At 35.2% G+C, this 11,454-nt stretch overlaps 1 protein-coding gene across 4 annotated transcripts in view; it reads left to right on the top strand.

The window, feature by feature from the left end:
* Window positions 1-11,454, top strand: part of AP3B1 (adaptor related protein complex 3 subunit beta 1) — a 271,317-nt gene that overhangs the window by 215,009 nt on the left and 44,854 nt on the right. The window lies entirely within an intron of this gene.

The following is an 11,454-nucleotide window of genomic DNA, read 5'->3' as shown; positions in this document are numbered from 1 at the left end:
CCTTTTAACTAATATTTAAAGAAGGATACATACCTAGAGAAGGTTATCAATTCATTAGTCTTTTGATGAGTGAGGGACATGGGAAATCATAAGAGAAGTATGTTTTTCTATATCTGACCAGATTGTTTATATTCTGAGACACACTGGTGTGCTTTCTGGCATTATGTTTGTGGATATGTGGTTCAGTACTTCTTTTTTCGAAGGTATCAACTAAAGGCTGCCACTGTACATCAACAGGTAGTGTGATGATCTGAGCAGATGTCAGAGTAAACATAAAAATTACATAACATGGTTGTTTGAAATTTCTCTCTTCTTAGTTCTCCAAGAATAATTTGGTAGAATCATGGATATGGGTTTATGGCTTTTATATTCTTTGCAGACTTTTATCTATGGATAGAGCAAATTCTCTTTTGCTTTCTAATAAAACTTAAGGGATTATGGTACTCATGATGAAAGGTTGTTTTTTGTGTGTGTGGTGTTTTTTTTTTTGTTGTTTTTTTTTGTTTGTTTGTTTGTTTTTCAAAAACCTTCATATTTCTGTTAATAAGCATGGATGGAATGTCTACTACATTCGGATTTGGTATGAGCCGTGGCAAATAAAAAAAATAAGTCATGATATGAGTTTTGAGTCATATCGTCTTATGGAAACAGAAACCATGTAAACACAAGAGTATGGTAGACTGTGAGTTGGGCTACAGTGGATGTTTACATAAGGTATCTTGAGATTATGACAGAAGGAATTATAAATGCTGCCAAATCTGTAGAGAAAAAAATTCTTTTATATTTGTAATACATTCTTGAACTATAATGCACATGCCTTTTATAATATGATTTACCCATGTAGAATGTCCACAAGGAAACATTTTGCCATTCTACATGTGTGTTTCTATCAGACCAGCACAGACTGCATTAAAGTTTTCCTGAGCAGCTTTTGCTTATATATTTTGTGGTTCCACTTTTCTCACATAGACCTGATTGCATAAGCATTTGCTGGTGCACCTGCAGTATTTATTCCAGCGGTTATAATGGATTATAGACACCTTAACTTGACACCAGTGGTTGTGGAATGCTTAAGAGTCCTCATTCAGAGACTGGATATAACTTTTTTTTTTTTTTTTTTTTTTTTTTTGAGACAGATTCTTGCTCTGTCCCCAGTGCCAGGCTGGAGTGCAGTGGCGTAATCTTGGCTCACTGCAACCTCTGCCTCCCGGGTTAAGCAATTCCCCGGCCTTAGCCTCCCAAGTGGCTGGGACTACAGGGTGCGTGCCACCACACCCAGCTAATTTTTGTATTTTAGTAGAGATGGGGTTTTACCACGTTGGCCAGGATGGTCTTGATCTCTTGACCTCATGATCCACCTGCCTTGGCCTCCCAAAGTGCTGGGATTATAGGGGTGAGCCACTGCACCTGGCCGGTATGACTTTTTTAAACAACTGACTTTTTGTATTGTGCTTGTTTTAGAGAGCAGTAAGTCCAGACAAAAATGGCACATTTTAGAGTTTTTCAGGATTACCGTTCTTTTTTGATAACTACTGCTATTAATACTTTTCTAACCTAGGTATTTTGTTTTCCTGAACTTATTCTGCCCCACCCAGACCCTCTCATGTTTTTGTTTTCTTTCCTTTTCCCCATTGAAACATGTTTGTTCTGTATTTCTTCAACCAAGTGTCTTATCAGTACTACTTCTAATAATGATCCCCTTTGCTTATATGCAAAATGCTTCTTTATGTGTATTTTACCAGAAGGATTCATAGTGAGTAAAGGAGGTTAAGAGGGAGTCTTAGATAATAAGCAGTGCATTAAATTGAAGTCTTCAGATGACAGTTTATATTTATTTTAGTTTTTTGTTGCCAGTACCTGTCTGTTAACTACAAATAGATCAAAATCAACCCATAGTGCTTATTCAAAGTATAGAAGGAGTGTTACGCGAGGGGCATTTTTTAAACCAGCCCTCTAAACTGATTCTGACAATTTGAGAGCCACTCAAATGTATTAGTGTCTACAATAGTTGTAGTTTAAGTTCAGTGAGAAAATACTGCAGAGAAAAGCTGACTTGTTGCTTCTCAGGTCACACATCAGCCGTTGAAAAAGTTGCATGTATACAGACAATACTATAAACTCTTCAGATAGGTTTCACAACATAAGAATTCAGAACAGTAGTTTTCAACTAGGCACTGCAATTAACTTTATTAGTTTCCGGTCACTGATGTAACATGTTACCACAAACTTAGTAGTTTAAAACCGTGCAAATGTATGCTATCTTTCAAGGCATCAGCATGACCTGGAGCTCTAGGGGAAAATCCAGTTTGGGTTTGGTTTTTTTTTTTTTTTACTTTTCCAGTTTGTAAAGGCAGCCCACATTCCTTGGTTCATAGCTCTTTTCGATCTTCAAAGCCGGCAATGGCCAATTAAGTTGTTTTCATACTGTATCACTTTGACACTGACTCTCCTGCCTCTCTCATTCACTTATAGGATCTGTTGGAAAATCCAGAATGACCTCCCATCTCAGTCAACTGATCGGAAACCTTAATTCCCTTTTGCCACATAATATTACATTTTCATTGGTTCTGTGGATTAGGACCTGGACGCATTTGGAGGGGTCTTTTTCCATATACCATCTCACTTATAGAACCTGTGAGAAGAGGGAGGTGACTCAAACACTCATCTCTCACACCAACCGTATTAAATTGCAGAGGGGCAGGAGGGCAGGGTGATGGCATTCGTAGTGGCCATTTCCATGAAGAGCAGAGCCCAGTACCACACCCAGGCTTGTATGCTCTGATCATGATGTTGATTGTACCATAGGGATAACTCACTAGTCTTAGAGTTCAGATGCAGCCCCGCTGTGGAGATTATGGCCATCTGCCTAACCAAGCAATTTGTATTTGAGGTGGTTCTGCTCAACTCTAGTTAACCAAATTAAGAGAAATTTGAAATTTTCAGATCTGTCATATTAAATTAAGTTTCATATCTTCCAGTACTGTCTCTTTGATACTTCAGGAATTCAACACTTATATTTCAAAATTTTTACCAATTTTTACCTGTTAGAATCAGAATTATAATAGCATTTCTTAGTGAAACATTTATCTCAAGATAATAGAGATATAAATCTCAAATGAAATGAACTTTTATCTAGATGTTTTAAAGTATTTTAAAATATTTAAGTATTTACCATCAAATATAATTATAGGCACAGATAACTAACTGGTGCTATTAATGCAGTAGAGAATTACAAAGTTATTTACATTTTTCAAAAATCATACAAAAACATGATTCACATTCTGTGATTATTTACCTGGCTAATTCTTTTTTGTTTGGTGTGAAATTATTATATAATAAATTAGTCTTGTCTAGGCTTAGCACTTAGTTACATGGGGTATAAAGTATACATAAAGTTAGTGTAAAAATAAATTATGTCAAGTGGAATGTGATTAAGATCATAATGGGCTGGAATAGGGTCAAGAAGAGTTGAATAGATAAATTGGGACTTGAACTGAGCATTGCATTGTGGGTAGTAATTGATATTTAACTAAATATTATATATGATAGTAGCTCACAAATAATGATATACTATGATTTAAGTAAATCATAGAGTAAACAAGTGAGTTCTGTGTGCAAGATTGGCAAAAAGCAAGGGGAACACTAAAATTTAGGATTAAAATATGGTGTATTTAGAGGGCTGTACATTTAGATGTTTTCAAGGCTTATTTTTTCAACAAAGTGTTATAGATCTATGAAATCCTGTTCTTAAAATGAAGGGACACTTTTCTGAAAAGACACACAAGAAGAGACAGAAAATTGTTTCATATTATATGATTATTTTGCTGGCTAATTCTTTTTCTCAAAGATTACTGTCTATCAGACCCTGTGCCTTAAGCCAAATGGGCAACTTCAGTTTTCCCCTCCCTGGGTGCTAAGTATGGGAAGGAACCCTAAATGTCCACTGCAGTCCCCTAGTGGACTAAACTAAAATGAGAGGAACAGTGGGCAGAAACAGATTAATAAAAACTACAGAAGAGGAGCTAAAAGTTAGATTTTGCCATAAATTGGATGGAGAGTTCACTCAGTAGATTGTGGAACAACATTCATGCCATAGGAAATCTTGGAATAACATAGCCATGCCTTCTTTCCTGTTTGCATGGTGTCTTTTTCAGTAAATTCTTAAGGGAAACAAGCAAAAAGTACTACAACTTGATGATAAGGTGGGTGGGCAATATCCTGTATAGAAATGAACCTGTGTTCTAGAAGAGTTGGATTTATTTCTGGACACCGACCTTTTTAAAAGCAATGCATCATTTTCCATCCATCAAATGCTGCCATAGCCAATAATATGTTGGCTTGTCCATTTTTGGCTTGTAGTACAAAATAAATGAAAGCCAAGGACATTACAATTGGGAGCGAAATAGGACTATTATTTAAAAGGCTTTTAAATGATGTCACTATATATTCTTTTAACAACATCCTCTAAAAGCCTTTGAAAAAATGGTCCCTTCCTCCCTCAGTTGTTAACAAAGACCATACTGGGGACTGCTCTTTAAAAGGCTGTTAAATGGTGATACTATATTTTTAACATCAACATCATTTAGAAACCTTTTAGGGAACAGTTCTCTTCACCCACAACTAAAAGAGGAGGGAATAACGGATGTGGGGGAAGGGATTACTTTTTTAAAGGCTTTTGGATGGTACTATCGATAAATACAGCAATATTGTTATAAAAGCCTTTTTCCAATGGTGATTCAGCTTTTTGATATGTACTTTTAACCTCAGGACCCTGCGTTGTCTGACAGATTGGTGTTTTAACGTTGTCTGAAAACTCAATTTACTAATAATCCCAATAATGGCTTTTATTGAACTTTCTGCAGTTTAAAAATCAATTTCACATATATGGTCTCATTTGATCCTCATGACAACTCAGTGAAACAGACAGGTTATGTATAATTAGCCCCATTTTACAGAAGAGGAAAACAGAAACTCTGAGGTGATTTAGCTAAGGTCTCACCATTTACTATGTGACTGAGTTCAAACTGTAACCCAGATCATTTGACCTTTGGTCTCATACCCCATGCAGTTGTCTTGGGGTAACTCCATTGCTTTTTTTTTTTTTTTTTTTTTTAAGTGGTATTTGTTGTTAAACTTCAACATGTCCAAATACTGAGTTAATTCCTTCCAATTGGTATAAAAGTGGGATTCTGTCATTTTGGTACTGAGGATAGCTATCTAGTAGAAATTTTACTAGCAAATGATCCTGAGGAAGTAAAGAAGTATAAAATACTGTTTCAAGGTGTGGTCACCCTCTGTGATGTGGCATTCAGACTGTCCCTGAGAATCCTTTGCCTTATGATGTATGCTTATAAAATTATCACTTGAAATCCACTTTCAGACATGCAGTTTATTAAATAACTGATATTTTAAAGACAATTCTAATCTCATGTATGGATTTCTTTTTAAAAGCTACTCTATATGTTAAGAATACTGATTATAATTAAGATCACATTCAAAAAGTTGCCTAGGCTGTTGTTAATTTTTGAAAAGAAATAAATGCTAGTTTTTTCCACTCCATGTAGTTCCCTGAAGGAGAGAAAAAAAAATCTCCCCATGAGCTTGCGTGACTGACCCTTACTTTCCTTTATCATAAGGAATATTTTGTGTTTATTGAAAAAGGAATTTGCTTGACAGAAATGACACTGAATAATATTACATTTCAGTCTTAGCCCTGCCACTATTTTTTCTCTTATGCTAATAAACATTGTTTTTAATAATAATTAAAGAAGGAGACTTTTATTAGCAACGTACTCTTACGTGCAGTGTTGCAGTGACTCCTCAAAAGAATCTTATCAATTAGGTAGAATTACCCTTTACTGTACAAGTACAAGCACAGAGAAGTTAAATGATTTTCTTCTCATCAAATAGCTTGAAGGTCTTCTAACTTAAAATCCAGTGTTTTCCTTCGTACCACTGCCAGCTGTAATTCCGCCTAACAAGAAGGAAACAACAACCATTCTTGCTTCTGAAGAAGAATGCCTCATACGTTAAAAATAGGTATAGACTGAGAAGACCTGGCCAGTGCCACAGTGCAAGAGCTCAATCCCAGGACTGAACTCAGCAGAGCTATGCAGCCAGGTGCCTTTACCATGACAAAAACCAGGCCATCAGAGAGCTTTGCTCCCACAAACTTGGACTCCAGAGAATCTCAGGCTCCTGTGTAGTAAATCACGCTCTCTCCATCCCCACCTTCTCACTGAGAAACTTAAAATATTTACACACAGATCAGGGGGAATAATGTTTATATGAGTGTGTGTGTGTGTGTGTGTGTGTCTGTGTGCGTGTGCGTGTGTCTGTCTGTCTGTCCGATGGTCTTGAGGGACCCATTTCCCCATCCTTGCCCTGCATCAGGAAATTCTCAGCAACTTACAGTACCTGGAACTGGCATATAGGATGTATGAGGATCCTTCTCCCTTCTGTCAGATTCAAAGAAAACATCTGTAGTTTCAAATCACTATACCCATAATAAAATTCCCTTTCCAATTTGTACACCTACTGAGACATACTTCTTTCCCTATCTCCAGGACCTCTTCTAAGTGAGATCCTTCATCCAGAGAAATCCATGTCCCTAAGTCACAATTCAGTTAAATGGAAGGCAGCACAGCCAGCTTTTAGAGGCCACAGTCCCATCTCTGAAATATGTGGAACAGCTTACAGTTTCCCCACACACTTTTTTAAGGTACATGGCCTGGTTTTTCTCTGAGAATCTCCATTTGGATCTTGAAGTCCTGTTGTAAATCTGTTCAGCATGGCCTCATTCATAAAGGCTGATAATTCTGTCTTTGGTGAAATCACTGTTACCACCAAGATTGTTTGTGTGAAGCTCCCAACTGTTCCTTTTAGGCCATTCTGTTTTCATACTCAGTTTCTTTCCTTTTATGAAGCCCATTCCATCTTCCTATTCCCTCTTCCCTTCCTTGTCATTCTTATCTTTGGGTCCCTTAATTACTTATCCGTATTCAGTGAAGATCTCGGCGTTTCATACATAATCTCTCTGGCCTACCATCATCTTGGGGAACCACAGTCTTCATATTCACAACCTGTGCAACATGGAACCTCACAGTCTCTTGATCTGTTCAATTCTAGTAACTTCATCTGCACCAAGCTCCAGTTACTCATCCTTTCCTTTCAATTCTAAAATCTTAACTGACTCCTTTTCTTGTGCCTATCATGCTCCTCAGGCCCTTCACGCCTCCAAATGTTTATGTTTAGCCTAGATTTAAAACAACCCTGAAAGACAGGTGCTAGTGTCCCCATTTCACAGACTTGAAAATTGAGATCCCTTCAGCTTAAGTAACTTTTCTGGTATTATAGGGCTAGTAAGACATGTCTTATGTATAAAACCAATTTCAGCTCAAGTCTGTTTAGTTTCAAATCCCTGCGTTTCCCACCACACCTCACTGAGTACATGAAGGAGTTACAACTCCAAGAGAATTATTTGTTATAGGAGCTTGTGGTACAGATCAGAGTATAATGCATCTAGTGACGGGGGGCAAATTGGAGAGAATTTGTATAGTATAAGCAACAGAAGTCAGAAGGGAGCAAACAATCAGAAGGGACACCAAATTGTTATGGTTACCGGAGGGGGACTTGACTTTGCTTATACTTCCATACTATTTAAATTGTTTTTCAATAAATTATAATACTTTGGCAATTTGGAAAAAAAAGATTTAAAAATATTTTCAGTATTAATGAAAACTTGAACTAAGCTGGTGCTAGAGGGACAAAAAAGAGAAATGAATGCAGAAGACAGTGAACTTGTTTTCTAATTCATGTGAGGATGTCAGATAATGGCAAGGTTCTGAGCTTGGTTATAATGGGAGAAGAGACTAGCATGTTCTTTTTTATATTATGTTGTTGATCTTGTGAATGGAAAAGCAGAACTACTAAGATCATGTAATTATCACATCTATCAAATAACAGCTTAACAATGCTTAGTTGTTTTGGGCTTCTATAAAATGCTCTGGGTTCTAATGAAATTTGTTATAACCAGTTACTGAGAACTTCATGCTGAACAATTTACAAATCAAATTCAGTTTGTTTTTATTAGTACTCTTAAACCAAAAGTCAGAAAATAAATACAAAAAGAATAGGAGAACATATCTATGAATAGTATAACATGTCTATATTCATGGTTCTGGTACTATTTACCATGTAAGTGACAAATAAAAAAATATATACATCATTCTGGCTTTCAGATGTGTAAAAAAGCAGTAAATATATTGACAGTGAGGTTTATTGATCTGTCTTTGGGGAGGGGAAAGAATGGGATATTAATTTCCTTATCTCAGAACCATTGTAAATTGAATATATCCTATACCAGGGATCAGCAAACATTTTTTATAAAGGGCCAGGTAGTGAAGATGTTCAGCTTTACAGATCATACCCACTCAACTCTGCCATTTTAATGTAAAAGCAGCCACAGATAATATATAAATAAGTGAGTGTGTCTGTGTTCCAGTAAAGTTTTATTTATAGACATGGAAATGAATTTCATATAATTTAGTGTTACAATCATATTACTTTTGATTTTTCAACCATTTAGAAATGTAAAAGCCATTATTAGTGAACAGGCATTACAAAAGTAGACAGTGGACCAGATTTGGCCTACAAGCATGGTTTGCTGGTGCCTGTCTAACACCAAGCATGAATTAAGATGCTCATTAAATATTTGTTTATTACGTTCTCAAGTATTTCCACAAATATATTTTAATATATATTATTACCAAAATAAGAGATGAGAAAATCTTGTGTTTTTATAATGTATACTGATTACTAAAATATGAGAAATTATCATAATTTTCTATATTGAAATTTATATACATAAGGAAGAAGTTATCTTTAGTATTAAAAACCATTTATTTGAAGTAATATCTCTGGATGATTCAAATACGTTTATTTGAGTCCTGTGCTTATATGTAAAAGTCAAGCAAATTTGCCTTTTACTTTTCTTAATCCTATACTAGGTCAATACTAGGTTAATGCTAGCCTCAGTGAAATGGATTGAAGGTAAAATAAAGACCCACTTTCTACAGTTTATATAATAAATAAGACAATACTGTGACTTTCTGCATTACAAATCTTACCAATTGAGACACATACATTGGTTTTAAAAGCACTAATTTTAAAGGTTAAGCTGTGCCTCTGTTTATAGCTACTTTCTTACCTCGTCATTTGTATAAATTATATATCTAAATAGATACTGATGTAAAGTAAGCCAAACAAAAGTAGATACAAAGAGTATTTTATATACTGCAGATTTTCATGTTTTTGAAATTCAAAACCAGAATGGATTGATAATACTTAATCACTGAGTAACTAAATATGGATTAAAGCATAAAAGGCTAGAAAACATTGTTTTCATAAAGCTTTACGTGGAAATGTCATCTTTGAAATAGTAATGCATATGCTGAACAAGGTTTATTCTGAGGCACTTACTTGATATTCCGTGTTTTATTTTCTAAACCTCATTTTAAATTTTATAATTCAATCATTTTGAACAGCTATGTTCAAAAGAAGTTTTACAACTTTAATCTTAATAATCTCAAAAAAAAAAGCAGACATGCTATGTCATAAAATAACTATTAGTGACTAGTTTGTATCCTATAAATCTAACTTGAGTTGATAATATGGTCCATTACCAGCTAACTGCACAGAGTATTTTTCATTTTACACTCTTCAGTTACTTTTTAGTGAAGTGTTAAAAAATATGAAGCTTTTCTCCTCTCTAAAATTGCACGCTGTCTGTCTGTTATTAGGGAGATAACAGCTCTTATAAATGTTTCAGTAAGCGCTAAGTAGACAGTTATGTGCACTCTCATTCCACGCTTATTTGCTTACTGTAATAAACTGATAAAATATGTGTGGTTTGTCTCTGTGTATCTACAGGCATCATGAGTCACATAGATTTCCTTTAGAAATAATGTTGTGTCTGCAGAATTGATTGCTTATTTTCATAAACCATCTAAAGGTACACAAACGACTTTTATTATTTAAACATATGCTGTGTAAAGATTTGTAGAGGATTATCTCATTGTTACTTGATGTTTTTTGTTCTGTTAACTGTTGGGGGAGGCTTGTTATTTTACAGTTACTGCAGTTACTGAACTAATTACTTCCTCACGAGCCATAGTGAAGATGACCTATACCATTTGCTATAATGCAGTTAGGCTTTTAATTCTTTGAACATTAGTCATTAAACAATTAAATCAAAACTAATGTTTCAAACGTTGTCTTTCATCCTATTCTGTTTATACAAGTTTTAATAAAATGATAAAAGTAGACATTTCAAGAATTCGTGTTTGTATTATAGAAGTTCCTCAATAAGCTATTCTTTGTGCATTTAAGAAATGTACTTTATTTGTTCACAATTTTATGTAATAGAAAATTCAAGTTATATCCTAAAACCAACATATATTAATACAGAAGATCTCCACGTATTCCCACAGTGTGCTCCTGTAAGGTTGTGGTATTTTTAAGAACACTGTTATAATTGAGCACTCAGCATTAAATGTAGTTATGACCAACACTAGAGGTATATTATTTGCAAATTTCCATAATCATTTAAAATAGTAAAATTATGCTTTGAGTTCTGAGAAAAGGTAAAATTAGGCTTTATACATTGAGCATAAAAATGGGAAGTAGATGGGAAGACAGGTAATAAACATAACAAATAAGTAAATTATATATTGTGTTAGAGAAGATATTAAGTGTCTATAAAAAAGGAAATAGGAAATCAGAAGGGAGGGATGCAAATGGGTTAAGCCTCACTATGAAGCTAACATTTGAGCAGATATACTAGAACTGAGCCATGTGGGTCTCTGGAGAAAGTACGTTCCAGGTAGAGGGTGCAAGGGAATAACCTATATTGGGACCATTAATGATATGCAAAGAATAGCAAGGAAGCCAGGGTGATGAGTAGAATAAACAATCAGTTCAAGAGTAATAGGTAATGAGATCAAAGAAGTGGAACAAGGATCCTGACCATTGGCAGGTTTTGAGCAGAGGGGTGGCATGATATCTTTTTTTTCCTGTTAACTTTTATTTTAGGTTCAAGGGTATATGTGCAGGTTTGTGGTACATGTGCAGGTTTGTTATATAGGTAAACTCATGTCGTGGAGTTTAGTGTACAAATTATTTCATCACCCCAGTACATGATGTAACTAACTGATACATTTTGGCTATTATGTTCAGGATAGACTAACATAGCAATTCATTCTGTGTTCATTAGGATCCAGGGGTAGGAGCGAGGAAACCAATTAGGAGGCTGTTGGAACAATCCGGATGAGAGATGATGGTGCTCAGACCAGGCTGATAACAGTGGCAGTAGTGAGAAATAGCCAGATTAATTCATTTAAATAACTGGATTCCGTCCCCAATTACTCCCTCAGGTATCAGCTATGACTTTTGTGT

Source organism: Cebus imitator, unplaced genomic scaffold (assembly GCF_001604975.1).
Source record: "Cebus imitator isolate Cc_AM_T3 unplaced genomic scaffold, Cebus_imitator-1.0 Scaffold50, whole genome shotgun sequence".
Lineage (NCBI taxonomy): Eukaryota > Metazoa > Chordata > Mammalia > Primates > Cebidae > Cebus > Cebus imitator.
Note: the sequence above shows the minus strand (reverse complement) of the source record. Positions and strands in the feature narration are given on the sequence as shown.